This window comes from Athene noctua, chromosome 21, assembly GCF_965140245.1.
Source record: "Athene noctua chromosome 21, bAthNoc1.hap1.1, whole genome shotgun sequence".
In the NCBI taxonomy this organism is placed as follows: domain Eukaryota; kingdom Metazoa; phylum Chordata; class Aves; order Strigiformes; family Strigidae; genus Athene; species Athene noctua.
This window is the reverse complement of record NC_134057.1, coordinates 660,326-685,322: the sequence shown is the minus strand read 5'-3', so window position 1 is coordinate 685,322 and position 24,997 is coordinate 660,326. Positions and strand designations below refer to the sequence as shown.

Sequence of the window (24,997 nt, the reverse complement as noted above, 5' to 3'; positions counted from 1 at the left end):
CCCTTCTCTCGCAGGCTTGCAGACTGAGCAGGCCATTTGCACTAGTGGCCAAGCAGCAGCATGGCTGGAGACTCCCAGTCTTACTGGTAGTCCAAAAGCAAGTGCCACTCAAGGACATACTCAGGAAGCACTTGGGCCAGGGGAGTTTCCGCACACACTGGCCCGGAAGGAAAGCTGGCCAGCAGAAAGCTGGCACCCAGCATGTTCTCTCACGCAAACTCACCAAGAGCCACTGCGAGGAACAGGAAGGCAGCTTGCAAGAACCTCTTCTTCTGCGAGGCCATCTTCTGCCTGAAAAAGAGGGAGTCCTGTGTCTGTCAGTGAGCCAAGCCTTGAGCAAACGCCGTCACAGGTGGATTTGCGTTTTCAGGCTGAAAAGCCTCTCTTTTGGAAGCCTGCTGCCGACAGAGAGCTGACAGAGCAGCGCCCAGGAGGAACGTGATTTCCATGCGCACTGTTTGACACAGCCAGCAGCTCCCGCACCAAAGTCTGGGCCTCTGGCAAACGTGTGGGAGCAAAGCTGCCGTGGGGCTTGGCTCGAGCTTCTCCCTGAGAATGGCCACAGCATGAACAGTGCTCGAGCTTTGATGCCCAAGTGGGAGCCCCGGGCTGCTGGCTGGGGAACACCCCCTGCTCTCCCTGTGGCTTGCACTGGCCCTCAGACATCCCCTTTCTCCCCCCATCCACGGCAGAATCATGTGGTACGTACACGGCAAAGATGAACGTGCTCAGAAATCTCCCCAGGGAGATGAGGGCACCTGGCAGACGGCAAGCAAGACCGAAGACCATCCCTGGGCAAAGAAATCAGAGAAAAGTCAGGCCTGTCTCTGGAGGTCTCTTCCCAAGCATCCCCAGCCACGCACGTTTTGGCTCCCTGCAGGGAGGCGGGCACAGAGTCCTACGCACTCCCTCCCTGGGGCAAAGAGCAGGGCAGCCCCCACTTCTCCTGCCGCTTGGGACATTTGACCAGAGCTCGGGCACAGCGCGGCTCTCTGAGTTCACCCCCCAGGACTTCGCTCAAGCGGCAGCGCTGAGCTTACTTGCAACTTCCATGGCCTTGCTGCACTCCGCAGGCTCTCGAGCGCCTGAGCTGGGAGTTGGCGGCACAAATCCTGTCCCCAGCTTCACCTCCGTGCAGAGGCTCCTATGGGAAAAAAAAGAGATGGCGATTGCCGAGCGTCCCCGCGCTGCGTGAGACGAGGCCTCTGCCAGAGGTCGGCCTCGGGAAGCCTCCCAGGGGCCACCCCCGCTGCATCGAGAGAGGGCAGCACAGCTGGGCTGCTTCCAGGGGACCCCCTCTCCCCTCCCCATCCTTTGCTCTACAGGCCTGCGGTGGGAGAAGAGGCAGCAGGCTGGCAGCAGCCCCCCGCTGTGGGAAGTGCACTGTCAGCAGAGCCCGATTCTCGCCTCGTCCCTCCCTGCTCTCTGGCCCCTGGCACCAACCTGCCCCTCGGCAGGCACCTCTCCGTGGCCGTTTGCAGAGGGGGCACAGGCTGCTGTCCCCCACCGCGACTCCCCACCACTTCCCTGGTCACTGGCAGTCCTCCCACCCCTCTCCTCCCCACAGAGCTGCCCCCTCAGCCAGGCGGGACCGCGCCTCAGCGCCCCGAGGGGGCCAGTCTCCGGCCCCGGGGGCTCGGCCTCCCCGTGCAGAGACCCCTCCCTGTGCGGCAGCACCAGGTCCCCGACAGCCCCCGCTGCACGCCGGCTCTTGGCCGGGAGAGCCGGCCAGGCTCTCAGCCTACCCCCCACAGAAGGGGCTTCGCAGGCCACGGGCTCTTCTTCAGAGGCCCCTGGCGCTTCCCCACGCTGCTCTGTGCCCCAGCGCCCGTGTTGGGCTGCGTCCCGGCTGCCCCCCTGACCCAACGCCCAGGGCAGCAGCAGCCCACTTCTTACCCGCTGCTCCTCGCCGCCTCCCCCGTGGGCTGCGGATTTGCCTTGTTCCCCAAGGAGCCTTTGGAGGCCCCTTGGCATCTTCTCTGGGGTGCCTTCCTCCTTGCCATCTCTGGGCAAAGGTAGCTCCCCGCTCTGCTCGTCTGCTCAGCCCCAGCAGCGTGACCTGCTCGGGGCAGCAGCCGCACGGCATCTGTGGGCTCCTGCCCGCGCACCACGGGGCTTGGTGGGCACCAGCTGTGACGTCACAGTGGCAGCTCTGACCTCACAGTGGGGCTCCCGAGGGCTGAGCAGGGCGTGGAGACCCTGTGGACTTCCCCGGGCAACATGGCTGCTGCCCGCCCAGGCACAAACTGGCCCCCAAGAGAGACGACTGAGATCTAGAATGGGGGAGTTCTTGTAAAGTTTTTTATGCTACCTAGTTATGATATATGGAAGTGAAGGGGACTTGCTACAAGCATACTTGAAATTACAAGATCTCCTGTCCTTGCTAATGTATAGGGACCAGTAAAGTAGGACATTCAGTTTTAACATTAACCGTCACTTGTGTTTTACTAGCTTGTGTTTTTCCTGTGTTTTACGGCAACGCATCTAATTTTGTTTATACTCTTTTCCTAACTATCCTCGTTACCCACTGGTAAGATGTTTTGCAACCTGTAACTCCTTGCCTAGTGGAGATAAGACAGGCCTTGGACAGTCTGAAAAACTCCCTGAGTACATCCCTGACAACAGTGGCCTACAAACAAGCGCCTGAGAAGACGCCAGTGTCAAGAAAAGCAACTGGAAGCTGGTTTAAACCAACCCCCTTGGAACAAAGAGGAGCCGAAGGATGGGTGAGGTCACTCCATGACCATGTATGGACACGGGAAGCCTAAAGTTCAGCTAGCGGGCAGTGTGAGGAAGACGATGTGGACCACCAAGGCGCGGAGAAGACCCTCACTCTATATTCACTATGCATGCTCAGACGATGTAGATGAATTCTGAGAACCTGTTAGCATAAGACTGCCTTTTCCAGGAAATCTGATGCATATGTATGCTTTTTGTGTATATTAGTCAGAGAGTTTTGTGAGTAAGCGTGGCACTCGTGGTGGAGCGATCCCCAGTGCTGCCCAGCGCTGCGAATGAAGAATCTCTGCTGAACAGTTACACTGAATTCTGACTGCTGAGTGAAGCTCTTTGTTTCAGAAGTGTAAGTTTTGCAAGAGCACTTCATTTTATGGGGGAACAAGACACACCAGCTGAAAGAAACAAAGTTCATGGACGTGTCATTTCATCAGTGCCAAAGATATGCTGACAATGCACAAACCACACCATACACCCCCACACACCTCTGTGGGTGTGTTCCTAATCATTTCTGGATCCAGAGCCTTTTGAGCAGTGTCGCCACGCTTCCTGTGTTAAAGAGCACAGTTTAAGGCAATGAGAACCACCTCCCACTGATTCTGGCACACGTCACCTACCAAAGATTGACAGAAATCTGTACAATACAACACACAACAAGTCTGTCACCCCAACCAAAGCCAAATCAAGTGCGATCACCTACCACCGGTGCTCTCAAACATAAACCCCAGATTTGTCTAGCCTTACTGCCCTACTGAAGGCAATGGAAAGAACGCCTGAGAACAGGTTACCTCAGGGCAGGGTTTCTCTCCTCCACTGATGCTTCCACCCCCTGTCCCTGTAAGCGGCAGCCTGCGAGTCTACAGCGCAGGGCGGGGAAAGGCAGCCTGCTGCAGCAGACACGATGCCGTTGCATTCCTGGAACAAGACGCAGCAGACAGAGCCAGCAGTGTGCCTTTTAGTGTGTGCAGCGAAGACGAGGTGCCACCAGGAAGCACCTGCAATTTCACACCTGGGGCATAATGGTCATTCCTGGTGAGTCACATGAACTTCCTTTGCTGTCACCATTACTGCCTGCACACTCTAAAATGATTCGCTCACACTCATTGCTCCTCAAAGTCTACTCATAATCTGCTGTTTTCAGCAGTTACGGATGTATCAGAGGAAGGTTATCAAACAAACCAACCAAGAGATAAGACCAAAGCAAAATGGACAAGGCTGTGGAAGATTTCTCCCGAGGTTCTTCCATTACGGTGCTTCTGATGGTCCCAGTCAATGGCACAAACATCTGAAGAAGCTACTGAGGGGTACTGAGCGATCACATTTCAGGTAGTGCTTGATAACCATGTATTTTCTGCACGCTTTACTTCTGGAATTATCTTGCATTTATCACAGCTGAGGAGTTTACAAGCACCCATATTAACAGCGGACCAGATGACTTTTTTCCCTGATAATTTGATTCCCCCATCCACGTCTCAATATCCCACAGAAATCTTGTTAGTTTGTTTGTTGAGCCCCTGGGGTTATGTTCATCATGGGTATTTATTTACTTTCATACCTACAGAAGATCTCATCATCCATACACATACGTAAGCACTGTGGTGTCCTGTAGCAATGAGTTCCATCTCATAGCTATTCATCACGGCAAAATAAACTTTCTATAATATTCAGGTAGGTTAAAGTCCTTTAAACTGCAAAAACATTGCACAGTGTTCAGTTACAGGTCACTCGGAGAGGATTTGGTCTCTAAAGCCCTTGGCAGAGGTCTATTTCTTCCAACACCCCAAGCTCCATAGCACTGTAAAGCGTAAAGCCACAATCGGGAATCTAAAAGCCCGGCACGCAGACACACGCACACGGCTCTGGTCGGTACCTTAACCTCTGAATATGCTTGCAGCTGCCTGGTGAGACAGGACATTCATTACTGATTCGCTTTTAATTCATTTAATTAAATAATTAATTAAAGCACTGAACTGTAGTGTTCCCTGCAATCCATGATCCCGCTGACTTTAGTGGGTTTGGGGACAAAGTTCAACACTCTGCAAGTGCTACCGGTTTGCCCTGCGTGGGGTATGAGAGGATCCGCTCAGTCTGGATCAGAAAGAGGTGCACCAGGATCACTCATCATCTCTGAGCTGCCTCTCATCATCCTGCCTCGCAGGCTGCCTGCGAGAAACTCCCAGCTTGTAATCGCCCCCCACTGTCCCAGGAAGAGTATCCCCTACCTGCTTCCCCCCGGCTCCTTCCAGGGGGAATAAGGATGCTCATTTCCCACTCCGTGCCCCTTCTCCCATACATACTTTTAATCCAAGGATGTCACAACGCTCTCCCATTTCAGTATGAGATCTGCTGTCAACCAAGCATGGCCCCAGCCACTGTAATGTAGAGTCAATCACACTTTTCCTGATTTGAGTGCTCAGGTTTCCACAAACAATTCTTGAACGCAACCAGCGCTATCTGCTATATAACTGCTTGCACCAATTTTCTGGAAACAATTCCTTATTGCAGCAAGGAGACTTCATTCAAAATTACTGCCTAGTGTAACTTTCAAAAGATTTCTCAAAGAATAGACAACTATTTATCTATGTGGTTTTTCTGCCGAAGACTTAAACATCATCCTCTTCTACAGGAGACAAACAGGTTTTTGCTGTTATGAAGATGAGTGCGAGCCACTGGGTATTTGCCAGGCAGTAAAATTTGTTATTTCCAAGAAAATCACGGCCCCAGATGACAGGCTTTTCTCAGATAGGCACCGATTTCCCTGTATGCACATGGAACCAAGACCACACATAAGAAAACAAGCAAAGTAGAAACTATGCAGAAACTCAGCCTACGGAGCCATGCAGGGAAGTGTCAAAGGAAAACCCGCCTACCCGTACCGGTTTGGGGAACCACAGAGGCAGAGGTTTCAGTAAATGAAGAGCAAACTAAAGTGACTGGGATGATGGTGCCAAGAAACGCCATTTGATAGGTTACGTACACACTGAAGGTATGTGTGCATCGTCAGAGCAAAGACGTTTGCTTGAAAAACGCCTAAAGCTACAGAATTAGTTAATGCAATGAAGGATAAAGTACAGGGTACCTGAAGCCAAGAAAAATGCACCTCTGTGATCATGTTCACTTGGCAGTGACAGTGCAAATGTGGCGACATTTAGCAGGGAGCCCAGAGAGCTGCTCCACGGACACCAGGGTGCGTCCGGACTTGCCTTCCCACACTGTGACGGACCCACGGCCACCGCTGACGGCAGCATGAAAACACCCTGTAGCCAAGAGAGAGTCTCTTTCAGAAGGGAGCTGGGAGCATCAGTGCCGAGGACTGTGGGGACCTGCGGGTCCCCCCTGCAGCTGCGCTCAAGGATCCAGATTCTCAAAGGTTTTGAGGTCCGAGAACAGGCTGAGACCAAAAGTCGCTGCCGTGTGAGCGGTTGTGTCCGCAGCCCCTGAGCACATACTCCTGCTGCGCCTGTCCCAGCTGCGGAGGGGTCAGGCGGCCGTTTCCAAAGGGACAGGTTGCTCCGTTTGGCATTCCTGACATGCTCAGCGAGGTGAGCGGAGGCTTATGTCGCGTCTCACACAGAATGTTCTGTTCGTGTCAAAGAATGAGCCCAATGGCTCAGGTCACCAGAGGATGCTCGTGGTGGAAAATTAATCCTTCACTCTAAGAAGTGTCATTTCCTGGAGTAAGAGATAATAACAAACGCAAGAGTCTCCAGCTGGTAGCTTTGGATAGGTGATCTCTGCAGGATGAGCTGTTGCCTTGGAAGTGAAACAGCAGTAGAGAATCTCTGAATAGAGAGTATTTGTTCTGCTACACCCAGAGTTATTGGGCTCATAAGTAACACAGCAAGAGCATCCAGTTTTTTCAGTGTTGCATACATTAAGCTGAGTGTATATATACAGCTGCATATTTACAGAGCTACTTGTGGTTTTATTGCACTATTCAATTAAGTATATTCAATATTTCTGTGTTGACTTTTCTAAAATAGAAAGAAATACACAATGAAATTGTTCCAGAGTGACGCCACAGGAATATTTACGCCACTGAGAAGATGTGAGGCAGGATCTAACAGAGAAGAGGACAAACTATCACCAAAAAACTCAGATGTCACAAAGTTTGATTAGAATGGAAAACAATGCAGATTTTCAGTCTAAGTTTCTATGATATTTGTTTCCTGTGGACTGTGTGTACACAACAGCCCTGAAACAGGCTGTCATTCTCAGGTCCACCTGCAATTAAGCCAGTTGTTTCCACGTGGAGTGACCCTCTTGGAAATTAAAACGTTCCAGAGAAGCAGAGGCTCTAACAAGGAATGAGGAAACTGCTTTGATGAACACTGAATCTCAGGTGTAACTCCTCTGACAACAGAGCGAAGGAATCCCCCAGCTATTATTTATTACTAGACTGTAGGGATATAAACGTTAACTTCCCCTTTTTTGCATTAAAAAAAAAAAAAAAAAAAAAATCATACTGAGAACTTGCTTACTCCAGGAAATAACAGATATCATTCTACTCCTATAATTATGCAAAACATTTCTCAGTAATGGGTAAGCTTACTCCAGAAGGGCAGTGGCTTTTTCCATTTTAGCTTATTTTGCTCCAAAGACAATTCACTGCAGAAAATTCAGCCTCTGCTTTAAAATTATTAAACCTTCCAAAGCTGAAAGTCTCTTCTGTCTGTTTTTTATGACTGAAGATTATTTTTACAAATTAATCTATTATGTAACAATTTTGTCCTTGCTGATGCTGGACACATACGCGGTACAGCATGAACAGTCGCCTACATCTGCTAGACAAATTCAGATGTGCCTGCTCAGACTCATGTGTGCCCGCTGGTTCAACCAGATGCTGAATCCAAGAGTGAAGCCAAATCAAATGGTTTGACCCCACTTACGACTTTGCCAAATCCAGTTTTCCACCAACAGACATTTCGCATGTGTGCAGCCAAAGGAAAAAAAAACATCGTCCACCTAGTAACGAGCAAAGGGAGGAAAAGCAGCCTGATTTTACAGACCCTGAGCTACCGACTATCCGAAGCTACGAGGGCGCCCCACGGGCCGGGTCGCTCCTGTCCGCAGGCACCCAGCTCTCACGCTCTTCTCTTTGCACCAGCTGTGCAGCACGGTACGTTTTGGAAGGAACATGGGGTTGATGTATCGGAAGTTACTGAAAATGAGGTGATATGGGAGTGGTTTATTTTCAGTGCCTGATTTGTGAGAGAATGTGCTCAAATATTCCAGAATACTGATCTATCAGAGAAAAATGGGTGCAAGGTAAGGGGTGTCATGCTGCATTTCTTGCTAAATGTATGTTTTCATTTAATTCCAACTAGAAAGTAAACAAAGATTGTGGCTGCAGAAGAATTCGAATAGCTTTGTTTCCCGGGGTGCACATACAAGCACTGGGGAGCAGTTTCCAGGATCAGAAATTCAGCCAGCTTTGGGTGATAATCCCTCCAGAGAGGAAAGAGAAACCCCACGTTTTTAAATACAGTTCTACCTCTCTTAATATTTCTTCCTGTTAGATTGTGTTGGTGGTCAGACTCTAGGGACGTGCTTGAACTGTTAAAAAATCAAGACATTTAAGGATTATTTACTGTATTAAATCCTCTCACAAGCAGTGCACTCTATTGCGCTGTGTACAGTATAATGGCATGACTGCCATGACTGGTAATTTTCCTTTTCTTTCCTAGTACAAGGATGCGTTTGTGAAGGTGAATCCAGGGTACAAGTGGTGCCCCACAACAAACAAGCCTGTGAAAACCCAGACATTAATTGAGTTGCCGAGACTCTAGTTGAGCCTCTGCCTAATAACCTAAAATATTCCTCAGTGAATCGTTGCTTTCAAGAGTTGAGCCCAGGTGTGTGGCATATCACCACCCATACCTCATTTGGGGTCCAGATATGATTGATTTTAAGTTCAGGCTTAACTGCGGTTAGAGATCTTCATTTTCTAGTCAAAATGGAAAATGCTGATTGTGTGCATTCTTCTTCTCTTTCAGAGAGTGCTGTGCTATGTTTAGTAATTTACTGTTTACAGAAATAAATTATGGGTGTCCATGAGGTTGGAGGTGCTAATGTTCTTGTGGATGAGTGTACCAGTGGAGGCAACTTTTTGCACTGAAATTCAGAGAAGTGTAATTTAATTTCACTTAAAATGGGCTCTTTTGCCCATTACACCTTGGAGGTTAGATTCTAACCGTTTAAACATTTCAAAAAATGAAATAAAATCAAATCCATGAAGCAGTGAAGGTGGAGCACCTGAGGTGGTGAAAGGCAGATAATCTCTCACTGATATCCACAAATAGCAGAACTCTTGCAATCACGGCCTTGAAATACAGAGATGTTAACGTTAAATACTGGCAGCTTAAGAAGCTAACAGTCAAGGTAGAAAAGAATTTTTCCCCCACCACACTTTTTTCTTTTTTTTTTTTTCTTTCTCTTTCCATTTTAAAGTTTCTGATTTTACGCCTACTGATCTATTTGAAACTTTGTCATATCCTACCCAGTTTATGACAAGTGTGTGGCACTTTTCTGCTTACGGAGATTGTGACCTGGAGAGTGGGAAACGGTTTAATGGAACAAGTGTGGAAGGATAGAAAGGGATAAAAAGCCTTGTATACATTTTTGCCAGTTTAGCGGTATGAAAATTCCTGTGATGAAGTTCCTTCTGGCGAGGAAGGAACTGTGGAATGTGGTCAAAGTAAAGCTTTTCATGCTACATAGTTGTGATACATGGAAGACCAGTTCTAAAAATCTCCATCCCCTTCATCCCGTTCTGCTTTTGCCATCAGAGTAGTAATTCTTATGCTCCTTAAAGTTTATTGACTAAACAGAAAGAACAATTAGCAGGTTTTGGTCTGCCTGGCTTCTGTCCCCCAAGACTCCTGCCGGGATTTCCCACTCTAGAGCTTCTTGAGTAGAGAGAGATCTTCAGCCGACACCTGTCAAAGCAGAGGACAGAGAACTCGAGAATGAATTAGAAACTAATTTAACCCACTGTTTTATCTATAGAGCCATTTCTTTCTGAAGAAGTCCCTCTTGTCTGCTATGTGTGATTTTTTTAGGTTTTTACTATTTATTTTCTGCAGAGTGAGTCAGTGCCACTGAGGGTAAGCCGGGAAGAGGAAAGAGGAGAAGAAATGAGATGCTGAGGATGTTTTATTGTGGTGGGAAATGAAATGTGTGCACTGGCATGATCTGTGCACCCGCTCTCTGGTGATTAATTATTTCAAGGCTTTGACCAAGTCGGGCCTGGCAGAAGGTCGCAGTCTGTGTCTGTGTGTGCCCCCGGGCACAAACAGACCCCGCCAGAGAGCAGCGAGATCAAGAACGGGGACGTTCACGGGGTGGGGAAGGGGCTCTCCGACAGGCCAGTCAGACGGGCTCCCTACACCCGCTTGATGGAAATGACGGGTTCACCCACAACCAGCCAGCCTGGCTGCTGGCCAGGTGCCAGACCAAACCAGCTTGTATTTATGTCTCCCCTCTTTTCTTCCTTTTTCTTTTGGTCCTTCTTGTTTTTCTCTGGTTTGCTGTGGTTTGAACTCAGCCAGCAGGCAATCGCCACATGGCCCCTTGCTTACTTCACCCCCGCCCCAGCTCAGTGAAATAGGAGAGGAACAAAAGAAGAAATTCACAGGTTGAATAAAAAAATTTACTAACAACAACAAGTCCAGAACAGGTGAAGGTGGTCCCCGAGCGGTGGCCGGTCCAGGCCCGTCCCCAGCAGCGACCCGACCGCACCAGAGAATCTGCCACGACCCGGGAACCGAAACGGGGCGTGGGGGAGCAGCGTCCTCCTGGACACGGAGCGTGACGTGACCCGATGTGGAATGCTCCAACCCAGCCCTGCCCTCAGCCGTGCTCCCCTCAGCCAAGGAGAGGGAACTCCCGCCTGGCCCAGAGCAGGACAGGGCTCAGCTGGCTCCTGATTTCCCCATCAGCCCGTGCACCTGCACCCGGTAAATGCAGGTGTACTCGGGGTTTCCCCAGTTGCTCTTCACAAGGAATCTGAGGAGTGAAAAGGCTCTGGGAAACGGGGCGTTCTGTGAAGACAAGAGGGAAAAGGAAGCAGAGGTGTTATGAGCGACAGTGCAGTCAGTCCCTCCCTGCCAGCCCTGCTCCTGCACAGGAACCAGCTCCCGGAGGCGGATGGGAGCGGCTGCTGCCATCGGGGTCACTGCTGGCGCTGGGGCCGCTGGGAAGGCCGGGGAACGGCACGGGGGAAGGCTCCTGGCCTCCTCTGCGTGCTGGCCCGGCTGGGGCTGCGTCCCCCTTCCCCCTGCCCCTCGCTCTGCGCCGACAGAGAGGCCGAGGAGGGGCTCCTGTGCGTGGGGCAGCTGGCGCGCAGCCCCCCGGGCCCCGCTGCCCGCTCTGCCTGCCTTCCTCCTGGCAGGGTGAGCACCGCAGAGAAGGGGATGCCCTGCTGCGAGGAGAGGGCCCTGTCCAGCTGCCAGTGGGCCACGGGATGCAGCGACGGGGTTGCCTGGCGGCTGTGGCCATCGGCCGTCCCTGTTTCTCCAGGGCACACGGGCGCCGTTTGGTGGAGGGGCGTGTGTGCAGCTGGCCCTGCTGAGGGCACTGCCTGCAGCCAGGGCCCTCTCAGGAGTCGTGCTCCCACGGCGTGACCTTGCCCTTGCTCTCCCTTTGCTACCACCACCGCCTGCTCCTCAGCCCCGCCAGGGCTCTCTGGGCGGGGGCCCGGGGCCCTGTGCCCAGGGAGGAAGCGTTCACACCCCCCTGCCATGGGCTCCCAGCCAAGCCTGGTTTGCTCCCCGGCATCCTCCCCTGCCCGTGGAGCGTACCTTCAGAGGGAAGGTCTGAATGGCCTCTTTGGTCGCGTCGAAGGTGAACGTCAGGAGCAGCACTTCCTCCTCTCCATCCGCGTCCAGTCCCTTGGGGCAAAAGCACAAGCAGAGCAGTTCAGACTCAGCCCCCCAAAGAGGGGACGTGGGCGCTGGCTCAGCCCGGTCAGGTACCCGGCCTCTCCCGGGCTCCAGCAGCACTCTGACACTGCCCGGGGCGGAGCTCGGTCTCCTCAGGGTCAAGAACACACATATCACCACAGCTCTTCAGAATGTACAGATAACACCAGTGTCAGCAGCCTAACTCAGGGACAGGCTTAAACAAACATCCATCCAGAAAGCAATGAAACCAGGAGGAGATAAGATTGAGCTCTGAACCGTGTCTCTGGTGACACAGGTAATATACTTTGGGTAGCAATTTTTTGGTAGTTGACTCTACATTTTTCATCAATAAAGATAGAACCACCAGAACAAAAAATACTTGCTGCAAGGACAAAAGTTGAAATCTTCTTTGGGGGACTGAATTTTCAGTGGAGAGACCTTTAGGTGTTTCTAAGTAGCCTTGATGAGAAATCAACACTTTTAACATCCCAGAGAAAAAAGTTAACATTCTTTTTTCCTTATTTTTATTCTTTGTTTGTTTTCTCCTCCAACTTTTTACTTAACATGGTTTTCTTGGAGACTGAGGCTTCTGGCCAACCAGGTTGTCTGGTCTGAAGTGTGGTGGGAGCTGGAACGTATGAGAAGGTTTGTCTTAATGCCTCTGGTCATTATGCAGTCTTCTTGTAGAAGGGAAACAATCAAAAGCATTTTGGTACCAAGTAAATACCTTCCACCAATGTGCAGCTAGTTAAAGAAACTGAAGGATTTCTGTTGGCATTACTGGGGGCTGAGATTTAGTGGTTATGTATTTTAAAATGTATAAATGAAAGAGCTTAAAAAGAGCTGAGAAATGTTGAGTGTAATAAATGGTGTTGTGACCAACAAATCACACCTGACTTTGGGATTGCCCACTTGACTTATACCCCCCTATTATGTGACACATGAGGAGAATTGAAGGAGCTTGCCCGGCATATGAGTAAATGGCTGCCTCTCAGAAGATGCTGCAATGTTTGGGTTTAGGTGTTAGGTTGCTTGGTTGTTCTATTTTTAAGTCAGGAATTAGGCCAATTGCACTCAAGGGAACAAGTAGGCTTCTGCAAGCACAAGAAATCTCATTCATGTGCAACTCTGAGGGTAATGACCTGCAAGGGGTATCCTTAAAGGATAAGACAGACCCCTAAGAGAGCTGCAGGTGTTCAGGAAGGGATCTCATTAACACGGCCCCAAAATTAAATAGTTTAATTGGAAGAAGTAGAACTATAATGATGCAGAAGTGGGGTTAAGATAGGAGAGTATCTTGTAGCGTACAGAAGAGCCAGCAGCTGTTGGCTTGTGAATCCTTCTTGCCAGGTCCCCGGGGGGAGCATGGGACTCCCATCCTTGCACTGCTCACATTGGACATACTCTGAAAAGCCAGATTAAGCTATTCCCACTGTTATTCCCACTTCTATTGGTGGATGTTAGGAGCTTTTTGAATAATGAGTATGAAATTAAAATTTTTAATGCAGGTGCTGTCTTTTGTGTCCAGCTGTCTTAACACTAATCCTGCAAATTTCTGTTCCTGTAGAGCAGGACCAGTACCTAGGTATGCATTTCTAATCACAATAATGAAACTAGTCACATGCAAAAACCCGCAGGGTTACAATCAAAGCTCTGAATATGTTGCATCTGAAATGCTGGTGAAACTGCCTTCTGCAGTTATTATGCTTGGTTTTCCAGGGCTCACCAAGGCAGAAAATAGCTGTAGAGCAGCCTTTACTTCGGCTTTTCCCTTTCTTCCTACTATCCCTTACGTTAGATCTGTACCTGTATCAGCAGGATTGACTGAGAGCCTGCTGTTGTATAGAGGATGTTCCCAGGAGGCTGTCTGTGATCCCCATTGCAGTTTGTTTGTGCTCCTGGAGCCTTCCAGAGAAGTAACTTTTGGAAGCAGAATTCTTAGATTAAAAGAAGATTTTAGGCTTTTTGAAAAGAATGAACAGTTTCATCTGTGTCCTAATAGGCCCAAGGGAGTGGATGAATACTTTCCCCCTTTAGAGCTGAAAAATATGACCCCCCCTGTGCAATGTTAGTGTGAGAGCTGTTTGTCCAAGACTTGCCTCTTGTCCTGACACCAGTGGTGAAAAGAGAAAGAACTATTTGACCTGATTCTGATTTTATTCTGTACATTGATAATAATTCTACTGGAATAAAGGTCCTCTATGAGACTCTGTCAAGAAAGAGTGTCTGTCATTTCCCTCTATTAATTTTTTTCTGCCTTGTTCTCTGAATGATATTTTTTTCTTCATTTCACTGATGTAATTCCTGATAGCACTGTTTGTTTCTCTCCTTTAAGCTAGAGAAGGCATTGAACATGACCATGGCAATAGCTGCAGAGGAAATATACTTCTAACTACACCTCTTGTGCTCTGATATTTGAATGATCTCTCAGTGCTGTTGCTTGCTGCACAGGTTTAATGCCCACCTTGTGAGAAATCATTCTTGCCTCGTTCTTCCCTGAGCTCTGACTCAAGTAGGATTGCCACTGTAGGGCTTGATCCTTTGGATCCATTTTCTTTTCTGTGCCTGACATGGTGTGCTCAGGGTAGGAAAGAAACTGCCTTCATGGAGTAGGAGTTGCACTGTGAATTTCAGTAGGTTATCTTCTGGCACTTTCTGGCTGCTAAAGGATGATAAAAACATTGCCCCAAGAAGCCTCCACTACTGACTCCTGCTGGAAAAAGTTCAGGCTTTTCATCCTTTTTTTCCTGGGCAAAAACAGTGGGCTTGACCAAGTTTGAAAGGAGGGTACTGCTAGATCAGCAAGGTCAAAGAGGTTGATGTAGGTTTTCTGTTATTACCATTTTCAACCACTGCTTAACCAGAAGAATGTAGGTAGTATACTGTATTTTATGAATTTACTGAAGTGCACAGGGGTGATGTTTAATTAAGTCTTTGTGATTGGAGGCACTGGCCTCAAGCACAAACAAAGCTGCAGCTGTTTGAGGCGATGCAGGTTGTGCAGTCTCAACTGCATAGTCCACACTCACTGCCAGAGGGGAATGAGGGGAAGAAAACAAATCACTGCCAGAGCATGACGCACCTTGCATGGACCTAGAGCGGAAAGCAGTTCACTTCCAGAGCTTTCATTTTAGTGCTTTGTAACATCTGAGTTTTGAAGGGTGCACACAGGAAATTGAGATGTGGCCAGTGAACCAAGCTATTTGCTTTTTGCTATTTGGATGTTACTTTGTGTGTTCTTCTGCTTTTGTAATTGCTTTTTCTTCCTGTATGCTAAGTTATTTAGGAAGCAGCCTACTCATTAGATGCATTCCAGAAAAGGATTAAAGGATTAAAAACATTAATTATTGTGTTTTAGCCCTCTCTCTAGATAGAACGATGTGAGCATGTGGCTGGATAGCCTAGACTTCTGATGGATTTCAAGAGTTTAGGCTGAGAGGAAGTAAATTGGAAGAGATCAAGGACATCTTGTGACAGAGAGGAAGGAGACTGGACAAAGGAATTTAAAATACCAACCCAGTGCAAATATTAAAAACTGTGGGTAACAAATGGAATTGGCTAAGGATTTGATGTGGAGAGTAGGATTAATGGGGTAAGATGAAATAGGTATCATAATCATACCAATATGAAGGCATTGCTATGTTTCCATATAACAATCTCTTCGTAAGCAGTCATTTTTGTCTTTAGTTAAAATAAATATTGTCTGTTACTATGTAAATATAGGATATACATGACAAGTTGGAAAAGACAATGATCTTGATAAAGTTCTCTACCTGCTGAATTTATCTGCAAACATTAGTATCACTAGTATACACCAGTCAAAATAAATCTGGTAGGTAAGCTGGAGAAAGTCTAGGGGTTGGATTCTTGGTTAGTGTGTGGCTAAGAACTGGGACTTCGGTCGTTTTTCTGTTCTTTTATTTACTTTGCTGTAAGATTGGTAACGTGCTTAGCTTGCCTGTGCCTTTGTTTACCCAGCTTTACTTAAGAAGATTCGTGCTTTAAAAAAACAAAAAAGATTGCAAAATTCGCGGTTGTGTACATTAACTGCTAATGTTTTCATATCACAAACTTCTGTTTTAATTGGAGGTATATCTTCAAAATATTTTCATTAGGAAAACTGCTTTATCATATTTAAAGATTCTTAAAACCATAACATTTGAAATCCTAGGATTTATGTCTCGTGATCTTTCAGGGCTTCCTACTTTCCTCTTAAATCTCTAAGTAAGCAGTGATAGATTTCTGTTCCTAACTTATAAAATAGTGCTCCAGAAATCAGCATTCTCTTACTGCTTTGTCACAGAAATTGTGTTTACTTTGAGCAACTTAGTTCTGCCTCTGTTTTCCCTCTGTGATATGGGATGAAATATTTTTCTTCAGGGCAATTCTGCCTTCAAACCTTCTGTCCTAGTGAGAGACATTCAAGTATCACAGGGATAGAAAATGGAAAGGCTGATAGGTAATGCCATGAGTTCATGTTTTGGTTTCCATTTCCGATACACAACCAATCAGTAATTATACATGAGACAGTAATTTAATGTCAGAGACTTCTATAAAGACCTCTTCAGACATGTTTCACTTGAAATTTTGTTCAGGTACATGTTTGAAATAACAGCAGCTGAGCAGGGATTGACTGAGGACTCATGAATGTGAAAGCCTCTGGGAAGGGCTAGCAAGACATAGATCATAGGATTCAGAGCTACTTGGGAGGAAAGCAATAATTATTCAGATCAAAACCTGAACTAATAAAAAAATAACCTGTACCTTTCTCTTACCTACTCCCTCTTCCCCAGTAATTTGGTTTAGAGGGGGAAAATCATCAAAACCCATGGCAATCTTTTTCTGAAAGTGTTAATTATCTTCGGATGCTTTTAAAATATTTTTTTTTCAAAGCAGTGACCTTTCCCCCTTATGTGTGCAAAGAAGATTGTCTTCCTCTCTGCTTGTTTGGCAAATGGGAGAACTGAGAAAGTGTGGAGTTAGCCTTTCCTGGGGACAGTGTAACAGGAGAAATAAGGAAAATGTTTTTTCCAAACATCTGATCTTTTCCTAGCCAGTAATAGGAAATGAAATTCTGAGACATAAATTAAGGAAAAGGTAAAGAGGAAAGACTTTAGTTCCCTGCTGATTCTAGACTTTGACAGTCAAAAAGTGTGGGAAAAGAAACATATTGGGTGAGGGATGACCTGGGAATTTTAAAAAGGAAATGGTCCTTCCCAGTTACCCCTTTCTAGGTTTTTGTTAACACTTGAGCTTTGCTCTGGACTTCTTGTTGATCTGGTATCTGTGATGAAAGATGACACAATACTGGTGACACCTGTAACACAGGGGAGATGTTTAAAAGGTTTGAAGAGATGGAGTCTGTCTGGTATTCAGGGCAAGTTGCAGTGATGTTTTTAGCTGGATGCCTTGATAAAGAAAACTGTTTTTGTACTGCTCTGGCATTCTGGTGGAAAAAATGCATGCGTTTTACAGCAGAGTGAATGGTTGACCTGGAGCCAAGATCTCTCCCCCCTTTTGTTTTTGCAAAAGCACTTTCAAGGTTTAGCGTGTTCTTTCTATGATAGCTTGTCCTGTGGGGGAATGCAGTGTACTTGCGATGCTTGTCTGTTTGAGATGGTGTTGGCTATGTGGTGAAGATCTTGTTTTGACTCCTTTGTAAGTACTTTGGGTGATGTCAGTGAAGGATCATTTCACAAAATATCAAATAAGCTATGTAGATCATCATCAGTTAGGCCGACGATGGCTGTATATAATTCATGGTTCCTAACAGTGTTTGTAAATCTTTTAAAGTTTTAATACAGTTTTAAGTTGTTGCAGGACAATACACACAGGTGATTCGGTTCACAAGGTTAGTGTCAGGGTGGGTTTCAGGGTGGGTTGTGCTACAGTGGTGATTAAGACAAATTTGATCCAATTTGAGTTCCTCATTGAGTCATACAGTTATGACTTTAAAATGCAATAGGAGTTTTCCAATATAAATGGATGAATATTTGCTACCCAATTTTCTGGGCCCCTTACGTGAATGAGATCCTTGCTTTAAATTGTCACAGCATGACACCAACCCTGAAAAGCATTTGAATTACCGGAGCTAACAGCCAATCTGCTCACAGATATTATGGTTACATCTGCACCAGTATCTAAAATGTCTGTCAGCTCGACAGATTTTTTAGCTTTAATGAGAGTACATTTTACCAGAAGTTAACCTGGTGTCACTGTTTTAGTCCAAAAATATTTAAGGGGTACCTGCTGATCTAAATCCTGAGTAATTGTGGCTTCTTCGTTTACTATTAGGGGGAGCCGCAGTAAAATTAACAAAGTGAATAATTTTTTGACCCTTCTGTTACTGAACACGGGGGTACAGACCATAATTTTGATTTTTCTCTTCATAACTAGCATCGACCACCCCTAGTAAAACAAACAACCCTTGTAAGGTTGCAGATGATTTTTTAACAATATTTTCATTAGGCAGATGGTACAGAGGTGCACTCTCCCCGCAGAGTATGCACCTAAATTCAAAACAACAATCAACACAGAATTACTGCCTCCTGCTGGAGGAGTATTTCACCTGTAACACTGAGAACACTGAGCCCGAACAAACCGCAGCACCGATGCCCCAGCGGGCGGGCACTAGGACCCTGCAGTTCCTCGCTGCCGCTTCCCTGGCCGGAGAACTCCGCGGCTGCAGCGGCCGCGTCTCACACACACACACACACACACACACACACACACACACAGGGGAGCTCCTGACACTCATCACTCACAACATAAAGTGACAAATATTACCAATACGAGGACTCCATTAAGAACATATAAAGCCTGTGCCGCATCCCCCTGCTGCTTTTGGCGGGGGGTGCCGAGCGCGCAGTGCCGGGCTCAGCCGCAGGCGGCCGCTCCGCGGGGGGGTCGGGGAGGCCCCGGGCCACCGCCGCCAGCTCTGAATGTTAAGCATAGAGATCCACACGGTCGGTTTTCAAGGTAGAGTACTGTGCCGGTGTGAATGCCGTTTTTTTTTGTTTGTTTGTTTGTTTTTCTTAAAGGTGCTAGCCAATTTTTATGGGACCAATCGATATCCCTGAGCCATCGCCTCCAGTACAGCTGTTGTAATCTGAGTTTTTGCAGCCTGTTCTTATTAATGCTTTTCTCTAAATCTTGAATAACAGAAAAATGCCGTTTTTCCCAACACGGCTGATGACTCAGCTCATAGTTTACGGGAGTAAGAATTTTTCTTGCCATGTCCATATTCCCTTGCGCCAAGGTTTTTTCACCTCACTTTTACCTATGGATCATTCTCAGTTAAGGGAGGACACAGACCAGACAGTCCAGATTCTTTTTCAGGATTTACAGCATCAGGGTCTAAAAGATTATCACACCATTCCGATTCTTTAAACAATAAATTTGGCTCTTTAAAGTGTCCCTTAGCCTTGCCCAGACCAATCAGCGCAGCTAAGTCTTTTATCGGACTTACTCCCCGCTTTTCTAAAAAGCAAAAAGTTTTAGGACTACCTCTCATTCAAATATTCCTACCCGGGCGAAAATTCCTTAAATTCCTTAAAATGCTGGATCGTGTAGCTTGACGACCTTCTTTAGCATCCGATCAAGTAGCCAACAACCAGGTTCCTTAATTCCTTGGCCTTTCCTGGGTAAGTCCCCTACTGCGGCTTTTCCGGGGTAGCTCTTCTCGGAGTGAACACCTGCAGCTGGCGCTGAGGAGGTGGCAGCGTTGCCTTCCTACTCTGAGTCCGTCCCGCAGCTTCCTGAGTTCCGTTCGGTGGAAAAGCAGAGTTCGGGTAACCCTGTTCGGTGCGCCACTTGCGGCGGGCGGAGGAAGCAAGCAGCCGATTCAATGTGAATGATAGAGCAAGCTTCAACTTTATTGGAAGAAATCACCCCTTATCTAAGCACTCTACAATAACCATGCATACTACTCACAAATCTATTGGATACATGTAAAAGGCTGCATTATAATATCTCAGCCCCTTGTGGCATTTCAGGTATATCACAACATCTTCCCTCTTCTGGCCTGCCTTCTTTCCCAAGGTTGTTTCCCATCACACTCAAGGCCATTGTGTACCTCAGTTTCTCTCTTCGTTAACATAACAGTCCTTTGTTAGCATAACTGTACCCTGGGTTTTTTCCTCTGTTTACCTCAGATGGCTGCGACCAGCTCCTGCACAGACCCATGGCCTTGCTCTCTGCAAGCCGTTCTCCAACAGCGCGCAGATCATGTATTTTATTATAATAAAACATTAAAACATGACTTGTAATTATGCTTTAGCAGTAAACCTCCACATAAACCAAAAAGCAACATATCTTTAGTGTGGTTTCATCATTCCTTATTAATACTATAAATGGGGACTATAAATTTATTTCTTCTACAATACATGTAATAAAATACTTAATGGATTGTGAATGACATGTTATAAAACTTGGCATTAGGTGCTGCAATTTATATTTAAAAGCATCTCAGACAAATGCTGTATAAATAGAAATCTATCTGAATTCATAATATGTGTAACCACTCATTTAGGTGTAGCAGTTTGGGTGATGAAATCATTAGACAGTAATTTATTTCTGCAGAAACATGCATTTGTTGTATTCTGAAGGGAGCTCCCCCAACCACCCTGAATACTCTCTTAAATAGAGAAGGATTTTTATAAAAACTAGAGGTGTTGTGTATAATCCTAGCAGGGTTTTGGTAGCCTCTAAACAGAATCAGTAGTTTCAAAAGCACCAAACCAGAGTAACTGCTGCAAGTTAAAACAATAATCACGGGGAACAGGACCGGGGGCCTGAGACAGACAGCGTGACATGCTCACCCAAACCACCAGTTATTCAGATTCCAACCCCTCAGTTCATTTGTCTTTGTGGTAACAACAGCAATTTAAAAGTGATGGAGCACCCATTGCCTGAACGGCTACTGTTGGCCATGGCACTTCCTCATTATAGAAAGCAAGTATATTAGATATATAGAGAAAGCAAGTATACTCAATGATGGAGCAAGAGGGAGGTACAAAGCTTTAATGAAGAGGTTAAAAAAAAAAAAAAAGAAAAAACCACCCCTGGTCTTCCAGAAGGAACCAGAAGAGTCAGAGCAAACAGTTTCACAAATCTCTTAGTGATGCCCTCAATCTTGTTGCTGCTCAAGATGTGTAATTCAGGAAGTAGCTCTTCAGTAGTTTGGGATGTAGAGAGACTACTAAACAATTGTTTTCATGTTTCTGTGGGTTTTGGTGATGTTTCCTCTGGATGTGTGCACATGTGCTGTTCTGTGTGATGCAGAACATGGAGAGCAGTTGGGCTGCAAAAGGTTCCTAATGCTTAAAGGTTTTGTGACGTGTTTTGTGGTAGGCTGAACTTGCTCCTTGGGCAGACAAGATTTGCTAAAGAAAATATATATTTTAAAAAAAGGGGCAGGGAGGTGGGAGAGACAAAAGGGCTGATTTCAAAGTATCTGACTGGCTGTTTCTGCCCTGCAGAGTGAGGGTGGGGCTGCAGTATGCAGATATATGGTGTTAGTTCTTGGGCGTCTGGAAGAATTTACTTTTGTGAAATCATTATAAGGGTTTTTCTCCCTTGCCTGACTTTAATGCAACTGGACAGAGATTAATATGTTGCCATCGCAGATGCATTTGGGTATAATCACCTAGATATTCCTTCTACCAGCAGTAGCAGTATAAAGGAACATAAAGAAACTACTGGGTGACTTCCTGGAAGAAAAAATATAATAAAAACTGGAATACAAGAAAATCCAGTTGCAGCTGCACAGGTGGTGTTGGTGATTAATCCATGCAAACTTCCATCTGTACCTCAAACTGGATTGAAAATGTAGGGTGGGAGAGGCAGAGATAGGACGGAGTGATTGCATACCTTTATTTCTTTAAGAAGGCAGATTGAAAATAGTTATTAAGGTCAGTAATTAAGAGTTGCTACGTTTGGCTCTAAAATGGGTTACTCTATTGCTCCAAAGGAAATCACAAAGTAAATAACTAGCCTGGTGCTGCAGTCAGTCACTGAGGTTGTACTAAGCAGAAATGAGAGGGAGCAATGACTGGGCTAGTATCAATATGTAGAGAAGGTGGGGTTTTTTTCACCCTGTTTATTTTTCATTCTTTCATTTACTTGTAATTCTAGTGGTAAGTGGAGAATCACCAAGGAGTTGCTGTGGAGTCTGGGGCTGAGGCTGAGCTCTTGTGTCTGTATGTGACAGACATTGCTATTTCATAATATGCCCTCTGTATTTCTGCCCCTGTTCCTGCAGCATGCTTGCTGAGGTGGCAAAGCCAAAAAGGCATCTTTGCTTTTGTTTCTGTCTTAGGAAGGAAAGTTAATTTATCTGGGATGTGCCTCTAACTCTTCGTTACATAAACCTGCTATGTAATTTTAGCCAGCAATACCTCTAAACACTAAATGTACTAACATTGACTCTGCTACTGCAAAGATGTTGGAAGAAGGTTTGCATACTTTCATTTTCATCAGATTACAAGCACTTCTCTTGAGCATCAGTAATAACTAAATGTCTTTTTGAAAGTGCTCTCAAGAGGGAGAAAGTCTTCTGTGAATTTTCCCTTTAGTATATTATAGAGCTCTTTTTCCTTGTTACAATTACTTCAACTTGAATAAATTGAGGAATTTTTTTTGAGGTAAAGGTCTCTCTTGAGATTTGATCTCAAGGCTTTGATCATGCAGGTCACTTTATGTCTGAGGCATCCCCAGTAAAAGTTATGTCCACTTGCATTACTAGATAGAATCCTCTGGATTTCTACACAAAAGATAAAAACTCTATGGCACCTAGTACTGTAAACTCTTGTGGTAACACTGAGATAACACCTCTTTGGTGTATCTCATACTCCCTTATTTTTCAGACCTTTATTATCAGGACTATCGCAAGATGTCATTGAGTACCCAGCAATATCTAGGTGAAGGTATATGGGTGCATCACCACCCTCATACTCAAATGGAAGACCGTCGTCCAGACCATGAGTAGTTTGATCTGGGTCTCTTAAAGCTTCAAATGTTTCTTACAAGACTCATGGAAGACTCAGTCTGTGCTGACAGAAGTTCTGCTGGTTTGACTTGGTCCAAAGCTGTCACACTGCCTTGCTCTAAGAGAGTAAGGGTAAAACTAGCTCTGAGATTTCAGTGTAAAGGTAGATCTTGCTAGCACCTTGAGCAGAATTTCTGTAATATTTCTATCACTGGAGAAAACTATGAGAGAGAAGGTGCTGTTTAACTGATGTAGGTATACTTGAAGAGGAATGGTTTCTACCCTTTCTTTTTGAATCTTTTCCCAGATGCTCTTTTTGTGATCTCCCCAGTTCTGTTAGTCTGTAGGACTAATACACAGAGTGATTTAAGAGATGGTCTTACTAGCTGTAAGGTAACTGAATTGGTTGGTTTCCCTTTCCTTTAGGGAGAAGGAGTGAAACCAAGTAGACATTCCTAGCAGCACCCTTCACAGCTCAAGAGGCACACAGCCACCAGAATTGGATTAACTTGAGACAACCGACCATAAGGCCAAAACAAAAAACTTGCCAGACCAAAACAAAAAGCAAGTAGATTTCCTTTTATAAATGCTGCATTTCCTCTTCTTGGAGCTGGTTCATTAAACTGAAAATTGTTTAAAACAGGCATCTCTGTAAAGAGTGCTTGGAGCAAAATTAATCAGTTTTGCCAGGTTAGTAATACACCTTGCTTGGACTGAAATTGAAATTATTTTTCACAATAAAGCCACGCCACTTTTTATCAGAATTGTCATTAATTGTAGGAAATAGGAGTGTGATAGAAGAATTTGTCAAGTCTAATTTATTCATACAGTGACCCTTAAAAATTATTGATTTAACTCATGAGATTCAGCAGGATTTAAAGTAACCTGTGAACATCACCTGACCAGTGCTGATGTCTGTATCTGGTCTGAGGAATTTCCAAGCTGTCCTTTCATATTGTTAAACAATAGATGGGTAAATCATGCCCAAGGGTATTCATAAGATGTTGAAAAAAACTGATTTAGTCTGACCATGTTCATGTTTGCTGTTCATTTTTTAATAAAGATTCATGTCCTTTTTAAGTTGCAGTACAGTTTGGAGAACAGCTTTATTTTGTATAAATGGTGTTTGTATGTGGTCATCCACTGAGAAATTAGCATGGCTTCATAAAGCTTTACCTAATTTTCATTCTGCAGCTGTTTCTTTGATAATTTAAGTAGTTGGTTTTGATACTTTTCAGTGGCTAAGGCAAAACACAACTGCAAAGTCAGATGAGTAAATCTTTTTAAAGACTTTTTCTTGTTCCTACAAGGGATACCCTCAGAAAATGGTGACTGCCACAAAATTACCCATCACAGAAACTAGGTTACAGGTAAGCTCATGGAGACAACACCCCTGCTAGGTATTTAAAGCAGTTCATGAGATTCCAACTGATGCGCCAAGAATTTTGACTGGAAATTCCAATAGGATCACTTAATGATCATGAGTGTTCACTTCTGGTAGCAACCCTAAGTATTTTTTTAAATGAAAAATGAGGATACATAGATCATATGACGTGTGAAAACATAATCTCACCCATGAGGATATTGTCAAATTTCTAAGGCTGACTACAGTTCAGCCTCATCCTGGTGTTCTGGTTCCCTCTGAGAATAATTGAAATGTTGCTGTTGCAGTTTCAACAGAAAGAACATGGTTTGGCTTTTGTGGGGAGGGGATATTTTTGTTTCTCTCAAAGAGAACTTTTAAATATTTCTTCCACCAACAGTTCTTTTGTCTCTCACACGGTATACTTATTGTGTCTTTTTGTTTGGTTTGGTTTATTTGGTTCCCCCCCCCCTTCTTTTTCTTTTCCTCTCCTTATATGTAGATCTTGGTGCTGAATATGCTTTTCTTGCATGGCACTCTGTCAAACACATAAATACAGGAATAATAGGGACAATAAGTATCAGAAGTATTTATCACTATGGATGTATTTATTCCTGCTAGAGTCCCTGATTTCCTGTTTGTTTGTTGTTTTTTTTTTCCCCCCTCTGCTCCCACTGCTAATGTCTTCTGTGTTGATTGATACATTCATTATACTACAGTGAGGTTTTGCCCCTCCTTTTTTCCTCTTATATAGAGAACATTTCTGCTGCAATACCTTATTTTTATGCTGCTGATCAGCTCATTATGTCTCTCCCAATAACTAATGTATTTTTAATATATTTAGCTTTCTTTCATGGTATGAAATCAATGGAAGGAATAGACACTGCTTCCCCAGCTCTTTTATTATCATACCTTTGAAATGATTCACCAAGCCCTATTGTAAGTATCAGATTCCTTAATTTAATTGAATCACAGAATCATCTAGGTTGGAAAATACCTTTAAGATCA

The 24,997-nt window shown here is 45.4% G+C and overlaps 1 pseudogene; it reads right to left on the bottom strand.

The window, feature by feature from the left end:
* Positions 1–10,649: 10,649 nt before the first annotated feature.
* The window catches only part of LOC141968915 (transmembrane protein 209-like), a 77,917-nt pseudogene continuing 63,569 nt past the window's right edge, over positions 10,650–24,997 (bottom strand).